The sequence below is a fragment of the Macaca mulatta genome, chromosome X (genome assembly GCF_049350105.2).
Source record: "Macaca mulatta isolate MMU2019108-1 chromosome X, T2T-MMU8v2.0, whole genome shotgun sequence".
NCBI lineage: Eukaryota > Metazoa > Chordata > Mammalia > Primates > Cercopithecidae > Macaca > Macaca mulatta.
In genome coordinates this window covers 144726519-144741757 of record NC_133426.1, presented here as the reverse complement: position 1 = coordinate 144741757, position 15239 = coordinate 144726519, and the positions used below count along the sequence as shown (strand labels likewise).

At 36.9% G+C, this 15239-nt stretch overlaps 1 pseudogene; it reads left to right on the top strand.

Annotated features, from left to right (window-relative positions):
- Positions 1-210: 210 nt before the first annotated feature.
- LOC695130 (STARD3 N-terminal-like protein pseudogene) lies at positions 211-1477 on the top strand (annotated as a pseudogene).
- The last annotated feature ends 13762 nt before the right edge of the window (positions 1478-15239 follow it).

Here is a 15239-nt window from a genome sequence, read left to right as displayed (position 1 = left end):
TACCATCCTCATTGATATGATTTTAAAAGTACCCACAAATATATTTATACTGATCTAATTCCTTGCATTTTTTGATCCTTTTCTTTGTTGAAATGAATCCTCTGGAAGTATACAAATGTAAATGAAAAATTCGTAACTTACCAACAGTAAAATAAATATCAAAAGGAAGGGGAAAAGGATAACTGTAAGAAAAAGGCAAAGGCGGCCCCTCAGGCCGGGGCGTGACCGCTGAGCCGCAGTTCCCGGGCCAGCCTGGGGCAGCCGGGCAGGAACCACCCGTTGAGGTGTCTTCTCTTTAGGGATGGTGAGGTTGGCAAAAGGCTCCTGTAACCCTCCTCCAGGATGAACCATCTGGCAGAAGACATGGAGAACGCTCTCACCGGGAACCAGAACTCCCATGCTTCTCTGCGCAACGTCCATTCCATCAACCCCACACAACTAATGGCCAGGATTGAGTCCTATGAAGGAAGGGAAAAGAAAGGCATATCTGATGTCAGGAGGACTTTCTGTTTGTGTGTCACCTTTGACCTCTTATTTGTAACGTTACTGTGGATAATAGAGTTAAATGTGAATGGAGGCATTGAGAACACATTAGAGAAGGAGGTGATGCAGTATGACTACTATTCTTCGTATTTTGATATATTTCTTTTGGCAGTTTTTCGATTTAAAGGGTTAATACTTGCATGTGCTGTGTGCAGATTGCGCCATTGGTGGGCAATAGCGTTGACAACGGCAGTGACCAGTGCCTTTTTACTAGCAAACGTGATCCTTTCAAAGCTTTTCTCTCAAGGGGCTTTTGGCTGCCCATCATTTCATTCACCCTTGCCTGGATTGAGACGTGGTTCCTGGATTTAAAAGTGTTACCTCAAGAAGCAGAAGAAAACAGACTCCTGATAGTTCAGAGAAGGCAGCACTTATACCTAGTGGTCTTTCTGATGGTCAGTTTTATTCCCCTCCTGAATCTGAAGCAGGATCTGAAGAAGCTGAAGAAAAACAGGACAGGGAGAAACCACTTTTAGAACTGTGAGTACTACTTTTGTTAAATGTGAAAAACCCTCACAGAAAGTCATCGAGGCAAAAAGAGGCCGGCAATCGAGTCTCCCTGTTGACAGTAAAGTTGAAATGGTGACGTCCACTGCTGGCTTTATTGAACAGCTAATAAAGATTTATGTATTGTAATACCTCACAGACATTGTACCATATCCATGCACATTTAGTCACCTGCCTGTGGCCGGTAAGGTAATGTCATGATTCATCCTCTCTTCAGTGAGACTGAGTCTGATGTGTTAACAAATAGGTGAAGAAAGTCTTGTGCTGTATTCCTAATCAAAAGACTTAATATATTGAAATAACACTTTTTTAGTAAGCAAGATACCCTTTTATTTCAGTTCACAGAATGGAATTTTTTTGTTTCATGTCTCAGATTTATTTTGCATTTCTTTTTTAACACCCTACATTTCTCTTGTGTTTTTTAACTCATGCACATGTGCTCTTTGTACAGTTTTAAAAAGTGTAATAAAATCCAACATGTCGATGTGAAAAAAAAAAAAAAAAAGGCAAAGGCATTCTTATGAAAGTTAAAACATTTGCCAAAATGGTGAAATGTTCTTTTAGAGTACAATGTAAGTAATATATTCAAGTAGCTTTCAGGGAGCAGAAAATCTAGCTGTGTCCCTTGATTTAAAGAATTGTAGCTATATTATTTTATATTAGAAGTGTGGTGGCTAGGACTGCCTCCTATCTTTCAAAGCTATGAAGTCTATGTTTAAGGGCAATGGAATGACTAATCTCATTTAGATAGGCACAAAGATGCCTGCCAATCAGTGACCCAAGCTTTTCTGTAGAACCAATACGATTGGAGAAACGAACCTCTTTCACTTTAGGCTGCATTAAGAACCAGAGGCAAATATGGAACTATTAAATGTATAAATGAATTTAGACAAAATTTCTTTCCCTTGTTTTAACTTTTATTTTAGGTTCAAGAGTACATGTACATATTTGTTATTAGAGGCAAACTCGCGTCTTGTGGGTTTGATGCACAGACCATTTCGTCACCCAGGTACTAAGCACGGTATCTGATAGTATACCTAAAGTTCAAAAATATCTGAAACTTCCCCTGTCTGTCTCTCAATCAAAAGAGATTAATTTCATAGTAAGAAAGATAACCACACGTTTTTGTTAATAAGTTACAGATATGCAAATACAGCAGAAATACTAAAATTATAAAATAATTAAAATATATTAGACCAAATTGGTTTAGTATATTCACAGTGTGGTGTAACCACAGCATTTTCCATAATTTGAAATTGAAGTGTCCATTTTGTATTAGTGAATTTTATGGTATGTGAATTATGTCTCAATGAAACCATTAAAAATGCATTATTTGCGTTAATAACCTTATTTGCGTTAATAACCTTATTTGCGTTAATAAGGAGGTACCAATTTTCTAGTTATTTTTTGCCTTTTTGATTTTTGGATCAAGGGGACATGTTAGCACTTTAACAAAAGAAAAACGATAAAGTAGATGAAAATCAACGAATATTTCTGCTGTATCCAGTAGTTTTGAACCAACATAGATTAAATCATGGTATCCAGGAAGAATGTTTTTAGAGACCCACTGCCTATTGGGGAACTTTTCATTTGTCACTGATATGATGGAATGATTTCAAGAAATGACAAAAGATTAAAACCAAAACCATATGCCCTTCATTTATTGAAAATGGTATGTTGTAAGAGAGCCAGATTGCTAGCTCTCTACCTTCTAGTGGTTAGGCCTTATAATTCAAGCATCTACATTACATAGAAGCAGAGCTAGAGCTAACCTACTTGGGACTCTTTCGTTGACTACATTGGTTGCTTTCTATGAGAATTCATCAACAAAAGCCAAAACCATCCTTGATTTGACCAATTTCTATATATGTTTAAAAAGTGTGGAACTGGAATTTATTCATTTAACATTTATTTATTTATTGTGTGTTTACCATGTGCCTGTCACTTAAAAAGTTATTTGGTATAAAAATATGAATAACACACAGTTTATGCCCTTGTGGAGTTTCTATTTTGGTGAATAACATAACTGCCATGTACTCATCACCTACTTTTATGGTCAAAGCTGTCTTAGACATATTACATACATAATTTCATTAAATTATTACAACATTGAAAGGAGAATATAATTCCCTGCCCACTTAAAAAGTATATAAACTGAGGCACAAAGAGATTAAGTCAACAAATTGGAGAGAGGTGATATGAAACCAAGAATTTTGGCTCCACATGTCACAAGTTTTCACACAGAATCAATCTCAAAACAAAAGACCACATAGAGATTTATATCTAAAAAGTCTGAAATTTTGGTTAAGCAGTCACTCATACTATTTCTAAAAATATTTGCAACTCTGCCCAAAAACTAGTATACTAATTTTGTTTACATTGAAATTTAGCCATCAAAATAGAGAAGACCTTTCCCTCTTCTGTTAGCCCATCCCACATGGACCAAGAAACTATCAGTAATTTTCTTTTTCACTGAGGCTAAATTTTTGCTACTGAGCTAATGCAATTTTTCTGTTCAATGCATTGAGAACTTGACTGCTGTGAGCTAAAAATTCAGAAAAACAAGTGAAACAAATACACTGTCATTAAGAATTTAGTCCTATCATCTTTGGGTATATTGCATATATTTCCTCTTCATTTTTGAAAATCCACTTTTAATAATCGAAAACTCAATTTTCCCATCTCCTCTAAAATGAAGCTTTTATGGATGAATCTCAATCGTACTAAATATAGCACCATGAAAGGTCCATCATTTGCACTGCTGTTTAATACTTCATCAATTAGCAGTTATTTTTAAGATTGGTTACTTATTCGTTATTCAGTATACTTCCCATTTCCCTTCACATTAATGAGCTGAGATAGTACCATGTAGATTTTTCATTTATTGGTTGATTTTGAACTGTGTGCAAGAAAGAAAAAGGAGAAAAGCCAAACAAGAGTTTTAACAAGCTCTTTTCTCTCTTCATAAACCTGATTAAACTACTAATGTTGGAATAAAAGAACAGAAAAAGTCTCTGGGAAATCTAGTTCACAGTTAAGTGGAAATCATTGCTTATTTTTCATGAGGATGTTCTGAAACATCTTTTCCAGCACATGAAAGAACCCCTTTGGCCTCCCTCTCTTTGATCAGGTTTAGGAGTTTTATAACTCCAAAGCAACCGTACTTTAACTTCTTTCTACCAGGCTTATCCTTTCTTCCCTGGCCTATTTTATCCTTTTATAGGTCAACACTTAACCTATCAAATAAAATTATTCCAACCCTTAGCCTTTCAATAAAGAAGGGTCTAGGTGTTTTATGTGCTTTTCCTCAATCCCTTCAGTCTCACCATACATTTTGTAGCAGCCAACTGTAGTATATTAAATTGTGGGTTAATCATAAAAAGTACTGTCTATTGAATGTTTAAATGACTTATGTTTTCTACATAAAAAAACCAATAACATTGTATTTCAGTTTTTTACTAAGGTAATTAAATATTTATAAGGTCTGATCAAAACACCTACTTTAACTCAGTTAATTTATATTTGAGTCTAAAGGACTATATCTGAAAAAGTTTACATTGTATTACCCAAAGTACCAACAGTTAAAGGGACTAATTTTGTAGATGGTCCAGTAATACCAAGGAGGATTTTTCAATGAGGCAAAAGTTTGAGCATGGGCTGATGGAAAAATAAGATGTCAAATAATAATCAAATTAATAGATAATTTATAACAGATCAGTAATGAAGATATCAACACATCTCTATCTGTCAGTTTCCCAGATGTATTATATATCTCTACAACTTCGGCATTGTATTATTTGTTTATTTGTCTGCCTCTCTCACTAGACAATAAATTTCCTGAGGGGCTGCATTTGATTTCTGTATTCACAGTACACAGTAAAATCTGTGTGTGTGTGTGTGTGTGTGTGTTTGTGTGCGTGTATCACAGTAAAAGTTCAATAAGCATTAACTGTATGAAAAAATAGAAAGCTCATTGATGTAAAGGGAAATGGGAGGCACACTGAATAATAAGTAACCAATCTTAAAAATAACTCTTGAAACAGCAATGGAAATGATAAACCTTTCATGGTGCTATGTTTAGTATAGCTAACACTGTTTCCTTACTAACAGCTCACTAATTCTGATCTTATAAATGTAATTTTCTTAAGTGATAATAAGTATATTAAAAATAAATGACTTAAAAGACCAGGATTACACCCCGTGATTCTAGCCAGAGGCATGGTGATTACAAGCAATCAACAGTGAGAGTGGAGTTGAAAAAAATAATTAGGTTTCTAACCATGATAGAGTAACTGGTATTAGATTTGCCTCCCCATCGTAAGCAACCATAAAACTGTACAAAATATATAAAGAAACAGTTCACAGACTTTGAAAAACAGAAAGCTCTCTGCTTGAGGACAGTATCTCAAGCATGTTGCAGAGGACTGGAATCGAGCAGGACATAGAAATTTCATTGAACTGAGGAAGTAGAAGTGAGAGTTCAGGGAAGCTGAAATGGCTGCAATCTGCAGGAAAGAATACTGAAGAGAAAGGAGCTGCACATAGAGAAGGCACCCAAAACTCTGATGAAATGTACTGCATGATTTCTTGGCTAACCTCTGCAAGTGTTGGGTAAGAGTGCATGATGTTTACTAGAGAGAAGCCACTATGAGTTTGAGAAAGGAAGAGAGTCTAGAGGTCAATCAGCACTGGGAAATATTAAGTCTGACCTAGCCAGAGTATAAAGTTCTCATTAACACATAGATAACACCCAACTGAGACACTAGAAAAGATGTGCCTTAAGATTAAGAACCACAATATGGCTGACTCTAGATCTACCTTAATGAAGGCTAAAACCAAACCCTGACAAAATTTTCAAGGGATACAAAGTTTGGAAATCGGGTTTCATTAAGTAGGAGGATCTGGGAAAACACTGGAATTTCCATAGATCTTACCTACCAAAATGTAAACCTAATCTAACCCAAGTTGAAGATGATTGGCTAGTAATTAAGAAGAAATAAACACTTTCCAAATAAAGATTACACAATCTAAAGTGTTTAAAATATACCATCAACAATGTCAAGTACAATTTTAAAACAATAGTACACATGCAAAAAAATAGGAAAATGTGACACATAGTCAAGTGAAAATAAAAGTTTATAGAAACTGACCCATTGGTGATCCAGACTTTGGATTTGGAAAACAAAGACTTTAAAGCAGCTATTATAAAAATGTTCAAAGAACTAAAGGAAAATGTGTTAAAATAATTAAAGGAATACATGATTTTAATGAGTCAAGAGATAAAGAATATTAACAGTAAAAGTGAAAATGGAAAAAATGGAATTTCTAGGAGTGAAAAATACAATAACTGAAATAAATAATTCACTACATGGGCTTAACATCAGATTTCAGATTTCAGATTGCAGACTAACAAGCTGGTAATCTTGAAGATGGAACAATAGATATTCTATCTAAAAAGATGAAGACTAAAGATAGGTAAAAACGAGCAGAGCCTCAGAGACTTGTGGAATGACATTGAAAGATACATGATATTTGTAATCAGAATCTCAGAAATAGAAAAGGCTAGTAATAGAGCAGAAAAAATTGGAAAAGTGATGCTCAAAAATTTCCCCAATATGATAGAAAATATTGACTTATGAATCCAATTTGCTCAAAAACAAAGAAGTTAACAACCAAAAATAAGCCAAAATTCATTGCATTATGATCAAATTACTGAACCAAAAATAAAGAGAAAATCTTGAAGGCAGTCATAATATAAAACACCGTTACACACCGGAAACAATTGTAATAATAGATGCTGGCTTCCTATCGTAAACAGTGACGGCCAGAGGACTATGACCTCTTTAAGATGAATATACCATCTGTAAAGTACTTAAAGGGAAAAAATAAAATCTACCAGTGTGTCCATATCCAACAAAAATATTTTTCAAGTATGATGGTAAAATATATTTTCAGATAAATGAAACTGATAATTTTTTATCAGCAGACTTGCAATAAAATGAATGCTAATAGAGTCTCATCAGGTTAAAGAGAAATGATACCAGATTGAAAATAAGATCTTCATAAAGGAAATAAGATTATCAGAAATTATAAATAAGTGGGTAAATATAAAATGCTAGGTTTTATTTTTCTTCTCACAGTGTCTTTAATTAAAGACAACTGACTGATTAAAGTAAAAATAATACCACTGCAAGATGAGGTTTGTGTGGAAGTAATAAATATGCCAACAATAACACAAATGATAAGAAATGAGTAAGTATAATTAAACTATTGTAAGAATATTGTATTTGCGAAGTAGAGAGGGAAGTGGGATGTGTCAGGTGTTAAATGAGAACACCTGACACATTGGGAAGTGAGAATATGAAGGGTCAGGTATGAAGAGGTACAATATTGACTGTAAATAAACTTTAATAAATTAAGGATGAACTTTGTTACCCTTAGAGAAATCATACAAAAATAAAAATGATAAGTTGGCCTTCATCAAAATGTAAAAGGCCTGCTTCTCAAAAGACACAGTTAAGGAAATGAACAGTCAAGCTACCTATTAGAAGAAGAAATTTGCTATACATATATCTGATAATAGACTTTTGTCCAGAACACATAAAAACTCTAGTAATTGGCCGGGCGCAGTGGCTCAAGCCTGTAATCCCAGCACTTTGGGAGGCCGAGACGGGCGGATCACAAGGTCAGGAGATCGAGACCATCCTGGCTAACACGGTGAAACCCCGTCTCTACTAAAAAATACAAAAAACTAGCCGGGTGAGGTGGCGGGCGCCTATAGTCCCAGCTACTCGGGAGGCTGAGGCAGGAGAATGGCATAAACCAGGGAGGCGGAGCTTGCAGTGAGCTGAGATCCGGCCACTGCACTCCAGCCTGGGCGACAGAGCAAGACTCTGTCTCAAAAAAAAACCAAAAAAACAAAACTCTAGTAATAAAAAAGTAAGATAATCCAATTAAAATGGATGAAATATTTGAGCAGATACTTTATGAATGGACAAAAAGCACATGCAAATATTTTTAACATTATCAGTCATCCAGAAGGAGGAGATTAAAAAAAAAAAAACTCTTTGGGATACCCCTTCTTACTAATTCAATTGGCTAAAATGGAAAACATTGACAACACCAAATGTCAAAGATGTGGAGCAACTGGATAAATCATATGTGCTGGTTAGAGTGTAAAATGGTACAATCACCTTGGAAAACAGTTTAGCAGTTTCATATTAATTTAAATATATATTTGCCTAATTACATAGCTACTCTACTCCTAGGCATTTATCCAAAAGAAACAAAAACATGTCCATGCAAATATTTTAAATGAACATTCATTGCAGCTTTATTCATAATAGCCAATAACTTGTAAATAACGTCAACCAATGAGTGAATGAATAAATTAGTTGCATACTCTTTCTTTTTGTACTTTTTGTAGACATGGGATCTTGCTTTGTTGCCCAGGCTGGTTTTGAACTTCTGGGCTCAAGCCTTTCTCCCACATCAGCCTCCCAAAGTGCTGGGACTATAGGTACGAGCCACCACACCTGGCCATGTACCCTTATAATGGAATATTGCTCAGTGATAAAAAAGCAACATGAATAAATTTCAAATCTCTATCTTAAGCAAAAGAAGCCAGACACAATAGTACATACTGTGTGATTCTATTTTTATGAAATTTAGAACTGGCAGATCTAATCTTTAGTTAATAGAAATCAGTGGTTACGTAAGATGGAAGGGTAGGGGATACAGGCAAATACATAAGGAAACCTTCTGGGTAGTGAAAATCTTCTATAATTGTGTAATGTTACATGATGTATACATTTGTCTAAATTTTTTAAACTATATACTTATAATTATGTATAAATTATACATTAACAACTTTAACAGAAAAGTTTCTGAGCAGCTGAAATGTGACTCTAGAGGAGGAAACAGAATAGAGAAAAAGAAAAAGAACTTTGGTAAATACTGCTGTGGTTTATTTTCTCCTTACCTTTGGAGTCACAAAAACACACACAAAAAGAATAAAAACCAGGAACTTTGGAGGCATAGGTAAAGGAGGGAAAGACAAAGAGAGTCTTTTCTAAAATGAGTCCTTAAAAAAGTTCACTATATAGGTAGGAGAAGTGGCTGTATCAACATATGTGTGTAAATAGCCCAAGGATGACACCCAAGTTTAAACAGGTAGCTGGACTATCTTCCACAGCTCATCACAAAATGACCAAGCAAACCATAGAACTACATATACATTCCCAGTAGTATGGTATATGGAGACTGTAGCTATACTGAAAGAAGGAAAGGGGAAGACCTATCAGAGAGAGTAGCAGTGAGAGAGTGAATGCCTTTGAGAAGTATTCCTCTTGTTCTAAAGTGTTCTAACCTCATTTTCACTTCATTTTACCTTTCATCTTACAGTATGGGACTCTGCTAGTGTGGTATCCTGAAGAAGCTACTGGGTCACATTTATTGACCCAAGAAAACACTGCTTTTGACTTTCCTGAGCCATTCAGCTTGCAGTTTATTTCTCATTGTCCCACCTATTTACTGGCATATTCTCATCTTTGTGTCTCCAAATATTTCTATCCACAGTCCACCAATGGCGTTCTTCCTTTCATGCACGTTGGCACTGCTCACGTCCCAGTTCTCTCACTCAAACTATTACAGTAGCCTCACAACTGGATCCATTCTTCAATCCCACTCACCCTGTTACATGTACCTTCCATCGTCCTGCTGCAAGAACCAGCTTCATAGCCATGTGATCAGTGCAGTCGTAGAGGATCTTACACTCAGAAAACCCTGCACCTGGGGTTTAATATTCTGTAGTTGCTGTCTTAAATATTATAAATGAGATTATCTTTACAATTCTGCTTTTTAAGTTAAGTCAAATGGGACATGCACTGGAGGCTCGGAGTCTTGGCTCACATGCAGTCTTACCTCCTGCCACCTTCCCCAGACAGGTTCAGTTCTTGGACACCCTCCCACTCTCTGAAACTCTGTGCCCTGCCTATTATCCCTTCCTCCCTGGCCTCTGCTACCCCCAAGCCCCTGCAGAAGCCTGGGTGAAAGGCAGGGAGAGCTGAAGTTGGGCATGCATGCCCCATGACATCTTAGTGTGAGGCATGGTGGCAGCAGCCATCCCCAGGCCAGCCTGGCAGCACAAATGACAGTCTAGTGGGTGGCCAGCCTTAATCTGCCTCTTGGTTGAGGTGAGTCTTTTGCCCACCCACCTCCAATTCAAGTATCGAGCACACCTCAATGGAAAGGTTTAAGTATGTTTGGAAGTCACTTGTTTGCCTTGGATTGGTAAGATACCTAAGTTAACTTCCTCAGACCCCTCCCTCTTCTGGAGTGCAATGTACAGGTCTAGTAGCTGGTGGGCAGGGCAGTCCAATAACAGTAAGGTCTGAGCATGCCTCACATCATGAAGTAAGGCCTCTGTGTACTTTTGAGGGTGATATGGTTTGGATGTGTGTCCCCACCTGAATATCATGTTGAATTATAATCCCAGTATTGGAGGTGGGTCTGGTGGGAGGTGACTGGATCATGGTGATGGAGTTCTCATGAATGAATTAGCACCATCCCCTCAGTGGTGTTCTTGTGATAGTGGGTAAGTGAGTTATCATAAGATCTAGTTGTTTTAAAAAGTATGCAGCACCTCTCCCCACACTCTCTTGCCATATAAGACGTGCCTGCTTCCCCTTCACCTCTGCCATGAGTCAGAGTTTCCTGAGGCCTTCCCAGAAGCTGAGCAGATGCCAGCATCATGCTTCTTGTGCAGCCTGCAGAACCATGAGCCACTTAAACTTCTTTTCTTTATAAGTTACACAGTCTCATGTTTTCTTCATAGCAGTGTAAGAACAGACTAATACAAAAGGGCATGCATTCATTTTGCTAGTTTCCTAGTGCTCAGGAGAACTCCCTTGGCTAGCTTCAGGCCTAGGTCTATTCTCTCTTTCTCCTTCTAACATTTTTTTTTTTTATTTTTCTGTGTTCAACTTTATTTTTTTTCACTTACATGACTAAAATTTCATAAATTAAAAAAAAATGGCTATATTTGTTACCCTCACTGTTTGTTACTCCTGGCTGACATAATTCTTTTTATTGTTATTGTTATTATCATTATTATTATACTTTAAGTCCTAGGGTACATGTGCACAACGTGCAGGTTTGTTACATATGTATACATGTGCCATGTTGGTGTGCTGCACCCATTAACTCGTCATTTACATTAGGTATATCTCCTAATGCTGTCCCTCTCCCCTCCCCCCTTCCCACAATAGGCCCTGGTGTGTGATGATCCCCTTCCTGAGTCCAAGTGATCTCATTGTTCAATTCCCACCTATGAGTGAGAACATGCGGTATTTGGTTTTCTATTCTTGTGACAGTTTGCTGAGAATGATGGTTTCCAGCTGCATCCATGTCCCTACAAAGGACACAAACTCATCCTTTTTTATGGCTGCATAGTATTCCATGGTATATATGTGTCACATTTTCTTAATCCAGTCTGTCACTGATGAACATTTGGGTTGATTCCAAGTCTTTGCTATTGTGAATAGTGCCGCAATAAACATACATGTGCATGTGTCTTTATAGCAGCATGACTTATAATTCTTTGGGTATATCCCCAGTAATGGGATGGCTGGGTCAAATGGTATTTCTAGTTCTAGATCCTTGAGGAATCGCCACACTGTTGTCCACAATGGTTGAACTAGTTTACAGTCCCACTAACAGTGTAAAAGTGTTCCTATTTCTCCACATCCTCTCCAGCACCTGTTGTTTCCTGATTTTGTAATGATTGCCATTCTAACTGGTGTGAGATGGTATCTCATTGTGATTTTGATTTGCATTTCTCTGATGGCCAGTGATGACGAGCATTTTTTCATGTGTCTGTTGGCTGTATGAATGTCTTCTTTTGAGAAGTGTCTGTTCATATCCTTTGACCACTTTTTGATGGGGCTGTTTGGTTTTTTTCCTGTAAATTTGTTGGAGTTCCTTGTAGATTCTGGATATTAGCCCTTTGTCAGATGAGTAGATTGCAAAATTTTCTCCCATTCTGTAGGTTGCCTGTTCACTTTGATGGTTGTTTCTTCTACGGTGCAGAAGCTCTTTAGTTTAATTAGATCCCATTTGTCAATTTTGGCTTTTGTTGCCATTGCTTTTGGTGTTTTAGACATGAAGACTTTGCCCATGCCTACGTCCTGAATGGTATTGCCTAGGTTTTCTTCTAGGGTTTTTATGGTTTTAGATCTAACATTTAAGTCTCTAATCCATCTTGATTTAATTTTTGTATAAGGTGTAAGGAAGGGATCCACTTTCAGCTTTCTACTTATGGCTAGCCAGTTTATCCAGAACCATTTATTAAATAGGGAATCCTTTCCCCTTTTCTTGTTTTTGTCAGGTTTGTCAAAGATCAGATGGTTGTAGATGTGTGGTATTGTTTCTGAGGGCTCTGTTCTGTACCATTGGTCTATATCTCTGTTTTGGTACAAGAATCATGCTGTTTTGGTTACTGTAGCCTTGTAGTATAGTTTGAAGTCAGGTAGCGTGATGCCTCCAGCTTTGTTCATTTGGCATAGGATTGTCTTGGCAAGGCGGGCTCTTTTTTGGTTACATATGAACTTTAAAGCAATTTTCTTCCAATTCTGTGAAGAAAGTCATTGGTAGCTTAATGGGGATGGCATTGAATCTATAAATTACCTTGGGCAGTATGGCCATTTTCACAATATTGATTCTTCCTATCCATGAGCATGGTATGTTCTTCCATTTGTTTGTGTCCTCTTTTATTTCACTGAGCAGTGGTTTGTAGTTCTCCTTGAAGAGGTCCTTTACATCCCTTGTAAGTTGGATTCCTAGGTATTTTATTCTCTTTGAAGCAATTGTGAATGGGAGTTCATTCATGATTTGGCTCTCTGTTTGTCTGTTACTGGTGTATAAGAATGCTTGTGATTTTTGCACATGGATTTTGTATCCCAAGACTTTGCTGAAGTTGCTTATCAGGTTAGGGAGATTTTGGCCTGAGACAATGGGATTTTCTAAATATACAATCATGTCATCTGCAAACAGGGACAATTTGACTTCTTGTTTTCCTAACCGGAATACGCTTTATTTCTTTCTCTTGCCTGATTGCCCTAGCCAGAACTTCCAACACTATGTTGAATAGGAGTGGTGAGAGAGGGCATCCCTGTCTTGTGCCAGTTTTCAAAGGGAATGCTTCCAGTTTTTGCCCATTCAGTATGATAGCTCTTATATTTTCATAGCTCTAATATTGTCATAAATAGCTCTTATTATTTTGAGATATGTTCCATCAATACCGAATTTATTGAGAGTTTTTATCATGAAGGGCTGTTGAATTTTGTCAAAGACCTTTTCTGCATCTATTGAGATAATCGTGTGTTTTTTGTCTTCGGTTCTGTTTATATGCTGGATTACATTTATTGATTTTCATATGTTGAACCAGCCTTGCTTCCCAGGGATGAAGCCCACTGGATCATGGTTGATAAGCTTTTTGATGTGCTGCTGGATTCGGTTTGCCAGTATTTTATTGAGGATTTTTTGCATCGATGTTCATCAGGGATATTGGTCTAAAATTCTCTTTTTTTGTTGAATCTCTGTCAGGCTTTGGTATCAGGATGATGTTGGCCTTATTAAATGAGGTAGGGAGGATTCCCTCTTTTTCTATTGATTGGAATAGTTTCAGAAGGAATGGTACCAACTCTTCCTTGTACCTCTGGTGAAATTCAGCTGTGAATCCATCTGGTCCTGGACTTTTTTTGGTTGGTAGGTTATTAATTATTGCCTCAATTTCAGAGTCTGCTGTTGGTCTATTCAGGGATTCAACTTCTTCCTGGTTTAGTCTTGGAAGAGTGTAAGTGTCCAGGAATTTATCCATTTCTTCTAGGTTTTCTAGTTTATTTGCATAGAGGTGTTTATAGTATTCTCTGATGGTAGTTTGTATTTCTGTGGGTTCGGTGGTGATATCCCCTTTATCATTTTTTATTGCATCTATTTCATTCTTCTCTTTTCTTCTTTATTAGTCTTGCTAGCAGTCTATCAATTTTGTTGATCTTTTCAAGAAACCAGCTCCTGGATTCATAGGTTTTTTTGGAGGGTTTTTTGTGTCTCTATCTCCTTCAGTTCTGCTCTGATCTGAGTTATTTCTTGTTTTTTTGCTGGCTTTTGAATGTGTTTGCTCTTGCATCTCTAGTTCTTTTAATTGTGATGTTAGGGTGTTAATTTTAGATCTTTCCTGCTTTCACTTGTGGGCATTTAGTGATATAAATTTCCCTCTACACACTGCTTTAAATATGTCCCAGAGATTCTGGTATGGTGTATCTTTGTTCTCATTGGTTTCAAAGAATATCTTTATTTCTGCCTTCATTTTGTTATGTATTCAGGAGCAGGTTGTTCAGTTTCCATGTAGTTGAGCAGTATTCATTGAGTTTCTTAGTCCTGAGTTCTAGTTTGATTGCACTGTGGTCTGAGAGACAATTTGTTGTAATTTCTGTTCTCTGACATTTGCTGAGGAGTGCTTTACTTCCAACTATGTGGTCAATTTTGGAATGAGTGTGATGTGGTGCTGAGAAGAATTTATATTCTGTTAATTTGGGGTGGAGAGTTCTGTAGATGTCTATTAGGTCCACTTGGTGCAGAGTTGAGTTCAATTCCTGGATATCCTTGTTAACTTTCTGTCTCGTTGATCTGTCTAATTTTGACAGTGGGGTGTTAAAGTCTCCCGTTATTATTGTATGGGAGTCTAAGTCTCTTTGTAAGTCTCTAAGGACTTGCTTTATGAATCTGGGTGCTCCTGTATTGGGTGCATATGTATTTAGGATAGTTAGCTTTTCCTGATGAATTGATCCCTTTGCCATCATGTAATGGCCTTCTTTGTCTCTTTTGATCTTTGATGGTTTAAAGTCTGTTTTATCAGAGACTAGAATTGCAACCCCTGCTTTTTTTTGTTTTCCATTTGCTGGGTAAATCTTCCTCCATCCCTTTATTTTGAACCTATGTATGTCTCTGCGTGTGAGATGGGTCTCCTGAATACAGCAGACTGATGGGTCTTGACTCTTTATCCAATTTGCCAGTCTGTGTCTTTTAATTGGACCATTTAGCCCATTTACATTTAAGGTTAATATTGTTATGTGTGAACTTGATCCTGTCATTATGATATTAACTGGTTATTTTGCTCGCTAGTTGATGCA